The sequence below is a fragment of the Argiope bruennichi genome, chromosome 11, assembly GCF_947563725.1.
Source record: "Argiope bruennichi chromosome 11, qqArgBrue1.1, whole genome shotgun sequence".
Lineage (NCBI taxonomy): Eukaryota > Metazoa > Arthropoda > Arachnida > Araneae > Araneidae > Argiope > Argiope bruennichi.
Window position 1 is genome coordinate 22,867,304 of NC_079161.1, and position 13,203 is coordinate 22,880,506.

Below are 13,203 nucleotides of genomic sequence, written 5' to 3' on the forward strand. Positions count from 1 at the left end.
AAAAGTTAATTATTATGCTATTCTTTTTGTTATCATATAAAGCACCATTTGGTGGTCATTTTCTGCACTTTTTTGATTTCAATAAAACTCATGTCATTTTAAGTATGTGTGTCTATTCTTACCTCTCTATTTATATTATTCTATGAATTAATGAGTTCTCAAATGTTAATGGACTTTTTGGTCACCCTGTATGTGTATGTTAAGGAGCAAAAAAAGAGGTTTAACTTACCGTAGCATCAGAAATATTATATGTGGATGAACATTTTTGATTGAAATATTGCCTTTTTTATTGCCAGAAAGCTCCCTTTTGAAGAAATCACTCGCTCTACTCAGAATACGCCTGTGGCAAGGAAACTGCACAATGTGTTCGTTGAATTTTATTATGATATCCACGTCACTCCTATCCCCACCCATAGCTAGAATTTTCCAGAATCTTTCTATGAAAAGCATGGCTTCGAAATCTAGAGAGAAAAAAGAAGAGCACTTGAACTGAAAAATTAATCAACCACATTTATTAATCATTCTAATATGCACTGGTGTGCAAAGAAACAGTGTAAATTTTAAGCAAATAGCCAAGAAATTGCAGAAAAGGAGTTAATGCGATCAGCACAATGAAGAAGCAATTCAGTAGAAAGGTGATGCGTATGCAAATGTCAGGAACAAAATGTCATAGGCAACGTAAGTGTACGCAAAACGCGTGCGATCGGCGCGGTCAGCTCAAGACTAAAAAGAAAGAAAGAATGGAGGCACAATTAAAGACATTCGCTGCGAGTGCAAGTGAGTTCTTTCGTGAAATATGGCTAAAAAAATCACCTGGACAACTTCACACGTGGAGGAATGATCGGAAAGCTGGAGGAGAGAATGCAGTTTGACCAGTGTAGCTCAAGAGTTTGGAATCAACAAAAGTGTCGTTTCGTGCTCTTGGAAAGCCTTTCAAACCATAGGTACAGCTGTTAGAAAGGTTGGTGGGGGCTGCTCTAGGAAAACGATTGCAGTGGATGACCGATATATCATGCTGCAGACGAAAAGAATCCGATACCAGTCAGCAAGTTCCATTGCTCAACTGTGTACAGCAACAGGGCGGCAAGTGTTGCGGTTTACTGCGGCCAGACGCCTTCACAAAGGTGGCCTTTTCGCCCGCCGCCCTGAATGCTGCATCCCTTTGAAAGTTGGCAGTCGGCGGCATAGTTTAGAGTGGTGTAAGGAGCACAAAAACTGGACATCTCATCAATGGAGTTGTGTTCTCTTTACGGACGTGAGACCTTTCAGTGCCACAAGCGATTCTCAACGCCATTTGATTTGGAGAGAGGTTGGGACACGGTTTCATCCCAGTAACATCACGAAAAGAGACCGTTACGGTGGTCCTGGAGCTGTCGTCTGAGGAGGCATTATGCAGAACGGGCGGACTGAGCTCCACGTTTTGGAAGAGGTTTTATAACCGGAGATCGTTATTGTAAGGAAATGATCCTTCCCCATGTGCATCTGTTCCGAGGTGCTTATTGGACCAGACTTCGTTTTATGGATGACAACGCATGACCACATCGGACTGCTGATGTTCAGCAGCTACTGGAAAGAGAAGATATCACTCGAATGGATTGGCCAGCATTCTCTCCTTATTCAAATCCCATAGAACATGTGTGGGATGCTTTGGAGAGACGCCTTGCGGCACGATTACATCCTCCGGGGAACACCTAACAATTGAAAAAGATGCTGATTGAGGAATGGGCACTTTTACCTCAAGAACTGATGGACATTCTGGTGCTGTGTATGGTGAGACTGTGCGTCGCAATCAGTGCAATAAGAAGAGGGCATATCCCATACTAAGGGACATCTGCTTGTTGTTCTTCCTCTTGGACAGACAATCATGTGCAACGATACTATTAGTTTAATAAAGCCTTTTTTTTTGTTTAATTCCATACTATATGCATCGTATTCAGTTTTGCGCAACTATGATTTCGTCATCGTCAAAAGTTTCTCTCATTTATGAATTTCCCGTGTCTCAGATGATTTCTCGAGGAGTTATGGCAAAAAACACTCCTGTTTCTTAAATTTTGCACACCAGTGTATTTTTCATAATCGTAATCTACCATATATTTTACTACCCATCTTTGGTGACTAGCTGATTTGTCAGAAATACTGATTGTGTTGCATTTCACTTAAATTTTTTATAGATAGCTTAGTGTTTATGATTCCTCCAGCAAAGTATTTTCTGGCAGACATTAAAGCCATGTTATTTTAATATCGTTGCACCTTTTCTGTTCACGGTGTATGTAAAGCTTTATAATGAAGTCAAAATCCATGACACCATAGTACCAAGCAATTTAAATGTCTAGGGAAACTATTTCAAAATGTATGTTGCCTTTTGTGATAATTGAATTTTCAACAATAGAAGAAAATGTCGAACAATAGAAAATAGAAGAATATATATATGCAACGCTAGCGAGTTCGCAAATTGTACAGACTAAGTCTATGGCAAAGGATACCGACGTGCTCTGATTGGTTTAAGCCTTGGCATCTTTTTGGCAATGTTTTGGCAAAAAGATGCCATACCGAAATATATTTTTATAAAAATAAATAAAATTGTGAATTTATCCCCCCCCCCTCCTATTTTTTACGGTTTACATGTAATATTAATCTGGAACACATATACAGCGGAAAAGATCGATTCCTGAAACCTAAATTCAGGAAATATAAAAAATTGTAATTTATTAAAAATATTTTTTGTGTGGGTTTCTTCTTAATATTATTTTGATATAACTAAAACAATTAGCTACGAAATCACATATTCCGTTAAAGCTTACATATTTATACGTGTTAGGCATTAAGTAATCATCTCCCCATATGTAGTTGATGAGAAAGTAACAAACGTTCAGCAACAAGTTTCAATGACTGCATAAATTATCTAATAAAGGTACGAAAATCATAGAAAAATAAGAATTATTTGATTGCTGCATCATATGCTGAGTCATTACTTCCATTTAGTTTTTACACTTCTGTGCATAAACAACAATAGTTAATTGTATTACTAGTATTATTAGTAATATTTATTATTATTATTACTAATTAGTATTAGTAGTATTACTAGTAATATTTAGAGAAAACAATCATATTAATACAAATTAGATCGTGTTGATATTCACTCGTATCTTCCATAAAACTAATGAAAGGTACAAGGTTTGAGCCAAATAAGCGAAAACTATACTATTATGAGTGCAAAACATTGCCAAAAAGATGCCAAGGCTTAAACCAATCAGAGCACGTCGGTATCCTTTGCCATAGACTTAGTCTGTACAATTTGCGAACTCGCGCAACGCTGACTTAAGTGGTACAAAAATCCCGCTTATTACGTATTGTTGGATGACAACAGTCAAATGTAAACAAACAGTTATCCGAATTTCAGCCATCTTCATTAGATGTTTTCACAGCTGGATTGAAAACAACGCTTCGCTCAGCTAATTAAAGGAGCTTCAAAATATAATTAGATATGTTCTGAAGACTCGTCAAAAATTGCATTCAGTCAGAGGGAAAAAAAACTATAAAAGAAATCAAGAAACAATTTCAAACAAAAAGTTTAATCTAGTGCAAACATAGGTTTAACCGTTGTCAGACAAATAATCTTAATAATGATGCATGGTTTCTCGCCAAATACATAAAAATCGTGCAAGTCGTCCAAATTCTCTCCAAAAGTCAACCATCTTGAATGGATACCAGAAATGGTAACAAACGGTTTTTAAGGTTGCAATAAAAAAAATTGTCACGACTGCATTTGCCAAACAATCGATCCAAAATATTTCCTATTTGGCTACCGTGCATTAATTTTAAGCCTAATTGTAATCATTTTAATTGGCTACTGAAATTGATATTCATATCTCCCAAAACAAAAAATGCTACATTATCTCACAATTTAAAAAAATCCTTTTTAAATATATTAAATTCATTTCTTTTGGGTTATTTTCCTTAATTTTAATACTATTTTTAATTCATTTTGATACAATATTGAAATGATTTTAAATGCCATGATGCAATTCAAACTTATCTATCAAAACATTCAATTGTGAGTGTTTTACCAATAATTAACTCCTTAGTAAGTTTTTCATTTCGTAATATACAGGGTGTTTATAAAGTCCCGGACCTATTTTGATGTTTAATAACTCATAAAATAATGAAGATATAAACAAACTTATGGCATTTATTAATACAATAACTCATATATTTTCCTTTTCAGGTTTGAATATTTTTACTCTTGTAAATATCGTCTGCGCGTGTGGTTAATTTCAGATAATTTCATTTTCCAGTCTAAATATCTGTACTTTTCTAAATATCGTCTGCTTATTAATTGCATTTTTCTCTCTTTTGTTTCTGAAAACTATTGCAATGTTATGTTTACTTTTGATGTGTTTGTTCTACGCAGTACTTTTGTATGTGATGTTTTATTCGAGCGGATATTAAGGAGAATGCATACACCACAAGAGAAAGCACAGATTTTATGGTGGTTCATAGAAACGAAATCGATAGTGCAAGCACAGAGAAATTTCAGAAGAATTTACCAAAAAGATCCTCCATCCAAAAACAGCATCTTGCGGTGGAAAAAGAATTTTCTAGAAATTGGAAGTATCACAGATAAGAAACGTTCCGGACGTCCTTGTACAAGTGATTTTGATGTTGAGCGTGTCAGAGAGACATTTTTACACAATCCTAGAATATCTGTGAGATCAGCGGCAACAGCATTGGATATGCCAATTTCGACGGTGTACAAAGTTATTAAGAAAAAATTAAGACTGTATGCATACAAAGTTCAAATTGTTCAAGTTTTGGAACCGAACAATAGGCCTAGGAGGATGGCCTTTGCAATAGATATGCTAAGGAGGATAGAAGATGATGCTGATTTTCTGAAGCGCATAATGTTCTCCGATGAAGCATCCTTTCATGTTTCTGGCATTGTTAATCGCCATAATGTGCGCCTATGGGGATCTGAAAACCCCCATGAATACCGTGAGGCACAAAGGGATTTCCCAAAGGTTAATGTGTGGTGCGGACTAATGCACGACCGAGTCATTGGGCCTTTCTTTTTTACAGAAAAGACGGTCTCATCGGTCGTATACTTAGGCATGTTGGAAAACTTCGTATTTCCACAACTAGAAGAGTTTCAGCCACATTTCTTTTTGCAAAAAGATGGTGCGCCACCACATTGGGGTACCATCGTTCGTACTTCTTTAAATGACTATTTTCCAGGAAGATGGATTGGGCGAGGAGGTCCAATTCCTTGGCCACCCAGATCACCTGACATAACGCCGCTGGACTTTTTCCTTTGGGGGTTTGTAAAAGACAACGTTTTCAGGAGGAGAGTGTCGAACATTGATGACCTAAAAGCCAGAATTACAACCGCAATAGGCTCTGTGGATGCCGACATGCTTGCCGCTACTTGGCGTGAAATTGACTATCGACTTGATATTCTCCGTGCGACGAAGGGGGCACACGTGGAAGTTCATTGACATGGGTCATGAAACTTTTTGAGTCTATCTAACCATTTATGTTATTAATTTTAATCTATCTTTATTATTTTATGAGTTATTAAACATCAAAATGGGTCCGGGACTAAATAAACACCCTGTATTTTATTTCGTAATATACAAAATTTCTAATTTGCAGTAATCGCTTCATTTGAGTTGTAGTAAACAACTCTATGGAATCGTTTATTGAAAGGTGAAATATTTTTTTAAAGAATTCATTCTTTGTTAATCATTTAATAGCTTAAAAAGTCGATAATATGGGTTAACAAAGGCAGCTAATATTTTTAAAAATTCCCAAAGCTTCGGAAAAAATTTACTAGACAACCACACTGGAGTCATTCAACAAAAGCTTTTTTTTTTGAAAAAAAAAATGTTTTTAACAGTGCAAAAGTCTGCTTAGTAGTAATATTTTCAAATGCTATCACGGAATAAAGTCTAAATCTAGATTAATTTTTAATTAATTAAAATTTTGAAAAAAAATTCTGAGGTGCGCTTTTTTATTCTTCAAATTATACCTGTACCAAATTTATCTTTTTCAAACAGTCTGTTTTGAAATCACCAACACACATACACACACACACGTCTTTCTTTATTAGTAACCAGTCGCCTACAGCGACCAACCGGTCCGTCAGGGATCTTAATTATATTTAATTTTATTTAAATCGTTTAAATATAACTGCAAGCCTAAATACCATTAAGTTATCAGTCAATTTTTTCTTATTTTAATTGCTTTACATGTGTTCTTTCCTTTCTTGCATGACTTTTTTTTTAATGCAGACCGTTCTTATGACGCAATTAAAAACATAAAAATTCGATTCATTTAAATTCAGTCGTACTTTCATTTCATTTTTTTTATTCGTCTCGGAAATTACACAGATATAAAACAGAATCCTTCTTTTGTAGCTTTCAACAATGGAAAAAAATTACGCGTTCTTATGTTTGCTGAAACAATGAAACTTTTTTGAATTTTAGGGTAATAATATATTCTATTGTTGGAAATTAGACAAAAAAATATGTCTTTAAAATGCCGAAATTCAGGACGCGTTTTCACCATAAAGAATCTGGTATTATTAAAAAGAAAAATTTTTTATTTTCTGGTATACGAAATGTATAGTATTCAAACTGGTATACGTAATACTGGTATAGTATTAAAGAAAAGTGTATTCAAACATTTTTCTTTAATTCAAAACAATAACGATGAAAATGCTTTCGTCGATTGATTTTTCTCGTAACGTAGTAAAGAGAAAGTATAGTAATCGTCAAATGATTTATAAATGGGTCAGATTCAATCGCAGAAGATAGAAATGTTTATTTATTTATTTAAAAGTTGAAGTGTCAAGAGCAATTCCCAGAATATGATTCCTTAGGACCAAGAGAATGTGTAAAATTTAATATTCATAATTTTTTCATAAGTTTATCTATTGGCTGAAATAAAATAAAACGTTTTTATTTACATCATTTAAATATTTTGAAAGTAAAACTAAAAATTGATTTTTACGATGAATCAGAGAAATTATTATTGAATAATTCTTTAAGATATTATATAAATTATGAAAATGATTCTGCAGTGCATCTACAACTTCGATCCAAAAGACTCTGCTTTCAATTTTCATATTAAAAAAAGGCATGACTGGTTCCAGTAAAAAATGCTTTAATATTAATTGCAATTTAACATTTCTACTTTAATTTAAAGTAAAAATTTTATGGGTATTGTTAGAAAGTTAAGAGAGAGAGACAGATAAGTAGTACAATGAACAAAACTGTTTAAGACTTACAAAATAGTATGACTAAATTATATGAATATCAAAATTTGAAGTTTAAAAATATTTTGCAGAAAAAGCTATTAGGAAAATTTTAGCCAGCTTTAATACTGGCGAACCGGATGGTCGTCAAAGGCGACTAGTATACAATATTCTAAAAGTTATTGACTTTGGCGACTTGGTCTAATTGGCATCTTTGGCGAAGAGGAAGCACCCTAAACTAGAATTTAACTACAATTTCAAATAATTTAAATTTACTTTTAGTAATTAATTTACTTACAACTTTCTATTTCTAACCCATAACTGTCTGCAGAATAAGCAGAGTAAACAAAAATAGCATAAGAATCTTTAAAAAAATCATGTTATCATGTGATATTGTTTTTTTAGTCATTGTTTGTCTTAGCTTAAATCATTAACCAGTTTAAACCGGTTTGGAACAATCACGTGACTCTCAGATCACGTGACCATTTGAGAGTTTTTTGAATTCCAGAACTTTTTCTCAAGGCCAGAAAAAAAAAAAAAAAAAAAAAAGCGAAAATTCGGTTTAAACTGGTTTGGAATGATTACGTGATTATTTTGTATTGCGAAATCGTCAATTTTTACAAAACTAATGGTTTTTCCAAAAGAGTAGTTTCCCCAAAACTTTCTCGCATACTCTCTAATAAAGATGTCATTCAGAGAACGCTTTGCATAGCTTTGGCATATAATAGTCTTTCTTGGCGATTGATTGCATTTTTGGCGATTAATATCTGGCATATGGCTAATAATATCCAAAAATCGACTTTCTGTTTTAGATGCGTTTTCTCCAAACCAACTGAAACTAAAATTTGACACAAAACTACACTTGTAGTCACAAAAGGCCACGCCTAATTTGACATATTTAAGTCATTTCGTTTTTGAATGATCGCTTTTACATCTTTCTGAAAATACAGATGGACAACTCCTTCTCGGATTTGGCTCAAACACTGAAACGCGTCTGCGCTATAAATGTTAAATCTGTGTAACCAATTTTATTTATCGAGTTCTTTTCGTTTGGTAGTTATCATATTAACGTATATTCGAACAATCGGATAGACAGACTTCATCTGAAGAGAGTTTGCTGAAAATATAATAGAATTTTACAAATTATAGTATAAAGACAGTTTATCAAATTTCATCTGTCTAGCTCAAAGTGTTTTCGAGTTATTTTTGTCACAGACATTCATATATTTTTCAAAAAATCTGTTTTTGCCCACTCAGGGAGCTCAAAAATTTGGAGATCCGTTATAATCTCGATTTCAGATTTTTCGATAATTACAATACTTTCTATATACTACATATAAGAGAAGGTAAAAAGTTAAAAAGTGCATCACTGACAGCAAAAAGTAGACATCAACTACAGACAGAAATTAAAAGTATGCAGGTTTTAATAGCATTAATTAAGTTATTTGAATTAATTTAAAAATATTTTTCCTTTTTCCTGAGGCTATTCTGCACCAAATCTAATGATGTAAAAATAACATTTTTTAAAAATTCATGGTACAATCGGCGAATAAAGAGTTGAAGAATATTCTCTAAAATTATACAACTATCAAAATAACATGAAATTGCAGCAAAAAAAATTCAAAATTTTAAATACATTCAAAATAGGAAAATAAAACTGTATCAAGAGGCAGTAACACAAATAAGAAATCACATAAATAAAATGCATTTAAATTTGTAAAAGAAATTTACCTCGAATTGTTTAGGATTTTTCTGAGAAGCAAATTCGATCAAATATTTCGTTTCAAGTTGTCACCTATTTATCATAATTTTTATCGCTAAAAAAATGTCGTTTGTTAAAACAAAGGAAAGCAAACGATATTATTGTTATTTAATAGTTTGATTAAATATTTTTAAGTAGGAATAATTACTTTATTCCTTGTCATAGATTTATTTTTATTTGTTATAAATGGCAATATAATTTAAAATTATAAAAATTGTTGCAGCATAATTTTTTTTCTTCTGTTTTTTACTTTCTGAAGCATTTTTACTTCTTTTTCAAAAACTTCTCTTTTCATTTTTTCGAAAAGACAGAGAATATTGTAATCGTTAAAAAATTTGAACTCAAAATTTTGATAAATCTTCACACTTCTGACTTCGTCAAATCCGAAAAACAAATATGTCATTATATTTCTTTGCCTGTCAATGAACACAATGAATCAAAAGTTCTTTCAATTAGACCAGTGTTTCCCAAACTTTTGACATATGTGTACCCCTTCTATAATTTTCGTAACGCTCAGTACCCCTCATCAAAAAAAAAAAAAAAAGGATGTATTTTAATAACAATCAAAAATATATTTATTTATTCTTTTTTCGTGACATACACAAAATAATAAAAAAAAAGAAATAAAATTATTCATAATAAAATATAAATAAAAGTTATATCGTAAGTAACGTTTATTTGTATCAATGAGAAGGATGAAATTGTTTGTGCTGAGATGACAGAGTTCCACGTCCAATAGTCTGTTCTTTTTTTTCGACTTAATCTCTACAAATGCTGAAAAAGCAACTTCACATAAATATGAAGTTGGAAAAGGCAAGATGTATTTCAGAACTTTTTCTGTTAAGACCGGATACACATGTTGTATTTGTAACCAGAATGATGTTAAGGTATTCTCCCTATGTTTAATTTTCAAAAATCCGTCTGAAACCAATCCCAACAATTGCTCTTCTTCTGCATGCGCCAAATCTTCTGGCATGGATGTTGTGTCAATGTTAAACGGATCCATTCAATATTTTTGTTTAATCAGGGAAATAGTTATTCAAGCTCCCTAGCAAACTCCCCAAATGCTGTGTTATGCATTTCAGAGCATCAGCATCAATTTTAGTAGTCGAACTTCCATTCAAGCACTGCTGTAAGCAAGTAAGCCAAAGCGACGGGACGGTGGTAAAAATCAAAGGTTTCCCCGATTTCGGTCATGTGGGGAGGGGCAGTGGACCACAGATGATTGGACCTTCTTTCATTTTGGATAATCACGTGATTTTCTGGGAGTTGACTTTCGCCTCAGTTGTACCCCCATCAAACTTATTGTACCCATGGAGGTACGCGTACCACACTTTGGGAAACACTGAATCAGACGGTTGAAATTTCAAATGTAATCTTTTCTCTAGATTTCTATCTAATTTTAACGGAAATCCAATTAAAGAAATTTCATGTCCGTCTTTTCAATAATAATAATTACAAAGCGGTAAGATGAATCAAACTTTGAACCAAAACTGTCCAGAAGTTGACATGTTGTCGATTTACACTTCCGTACGCATGTAAACGCGATATATATATATAAAAAAAACAACTCAGGTAAATGAAAATTAATACATAGTTTCAGCATTTAAAGTATAGATTCTTATCAAATTACACACCAAATGTATCGGAAAGTTAACCTTCTGTCGTTTTGTTCTTTCAAACGAGGACACTACCCCCTGTAGTAGGAGGGATGCTTGAGGAGGAAAAAATAGATTGCAAAAATCTACACAACTTATTAATCACATTGTGTTTTTTCATCTTATTTCAAAAATGTCAATGACCCGTCCCTGAAAGGGTTAATTATTAAAAGAATGGCAAAGAGAAAGTAATTTTGAACATTGCTTTTTACTGTTACAACTTGTCCCATCTCCAAAGCAAATTATAATAGTCGACAAGTTTTAAAAAAACTATTTCAGAAAAGTTAATATCATTAAAATTGTTGAATGTTCTTTTTTTTGTACATATAACAAATTAACCCTTTAAAGGGCCATTTTTTTCTAGTCATATTATGTTAAAGTATTTTTAGGCTTGAAATGAGAATAAGAAAAAGGATTCATTTAGCTTATTAGATAAATTTAATTTGATTAATTAATTAATTTGGTTAATTAATAATCAACAAATCAAAACACATCATTTTGTCTGAGATACAGAACTGAAGTATCTAAGTTTCTGACTTACTAAAAAATTTTGTCATAACTTATGCCAACCTATATAATTTCATACAAAGATTGATAAATTTGGTGGGAAGCATACTTCCCACGGCCTTAGAAAGGGTCAAGCTATAAAGTGATTATAATTAAGGAACCGAAAATGCATTAAAAAATATAAATATTTTTCCAAAGATTGTCACCACTAGCCTTATATCCATCAGCAATAACACAAAACTGACAACATAAATGAAATGATTGGCATATAGTTTTAGATTCGGAGGTATTTTTTACATACCTGTACTCAAAGAACAAGGTTCTTAATGGAATCTAACCAAAAATTTATGCCAAGCAGTCTATTCAATCTTACAAGCAAGTTTTATTATTGTTGATAGAGGAGATAAATTATTGTAAAAACTGTTGGGGAAAAAAAAAAAAAAAAAAAAAACCACTTTCTGAGATGCTTTATGCACGGGCAATTGCAATTTTATTTTTAAAAAAATCATGTTGTAAATAATTATTTTTGATGTAATTTTGTGTATAAAAATGTTAACGTGATTTATAACCATGCATATTAAAAATGACTATATTTTCATTAATTTTTTTCAAATAAAATATTTGTCTAATCCAACAAATTCAATTACTTAAATATCTAAACAATATTCTTTTATTATATCTTTTACAACCTTAATGATATTTTGCTCTAAGATAAAATTTGAGATAGTGTATTTGCAAAAATTCTGAAATTCTAGACATCACAATGTTTGATTAAAAAAAAAAAAACTCGAAGCATGATTACCCTGGTCCTAAGAAAATAATTTGTTTTTTTCTATGCTTATTCCTTATGTATGTGTAAATAAACAGATATTTATGTATGTTTTAACACATAATACCAATGCATACATAATTTTAAGTAATATGCCCTTTAGAAATTTCCCTGTGAATTATGAACACCCACAACCCTTTTGCATTTGAGTGGTTGCACGAGTTCTTCTTAACCCTTAACTGGGGACGTGCAGTCTGCGAGACCTCTAGCGATAGATTTTCTGTCACCCCTATTCTATTTTTAGCTCAATTGAATGGTTTGACCCTGTAGCTTCCTGTTTTATGACCTTGAATACACGTGCACTTTTTCAACCGATTTCAGCGGATGTTTTTAAAAATAATTCAGTTTTTTTCTTCGAGTGCGGTCTCTAAGACCGCATCTCCCTGTTAGTGTCCCAGTGATAAACACGGCTTAGCATATGGCGCTAAAACTTGGGCCCCTAAATATCATATAGTTTACTGATTCTTTAATGAAGCAGTGCTCCAGACACTTTTAAATGAAGAATAAAGTGATTTTAGAGATAAGGATAATTGTACAGAAGAGTTTTTCGATGAGAGTTCACATTCAACTGATTTTGAAATGTATGTTCAAACATAATTAATTTTTCTAGTGATAATGTATTTTGAAAAATTCATAAAATATATTAATATACCAAGAAATATATATACAGAATTTATAGGTTGATTTTTATACTAGTTCTTAACCTGTATATTTAAAATGCCCTAGAAAACCGTTCTATGAAAGTCACACAAGCCAATAAAAAAAGGGCCAATTTTACCCATTGTCATTTTTTTTATTTTTCATATAATTGTTGAATTTTACATTATATTGTCTTCTATATACCTTCATATACTGTAAAAATAAATATGATTTAAAAAGTAAAATGCTTTTTCAAGATTATTTATTATAATATGTCATTTGAGAAGAAAATGTATGTTCCAACACATTTACTTTTTTCAATGATAATATATTTTAGAAAATTTCTAAAACATATCTATATATCAAGAAAAATATCTGCAAAATATATTGGCAGTTTTTCAAACTAATGCCTTCATTAAAAAATATAATTCGAGTGTAAATGAAATGTGGTCTCGTAGACCGCACCTCCCCAGTTAAGGGTTAATATAGAAAAAAGGTTTGTGCTGTGGTGGATAAAAAAAAAATAATAATAATAATAATAATAATTTATGCAAAA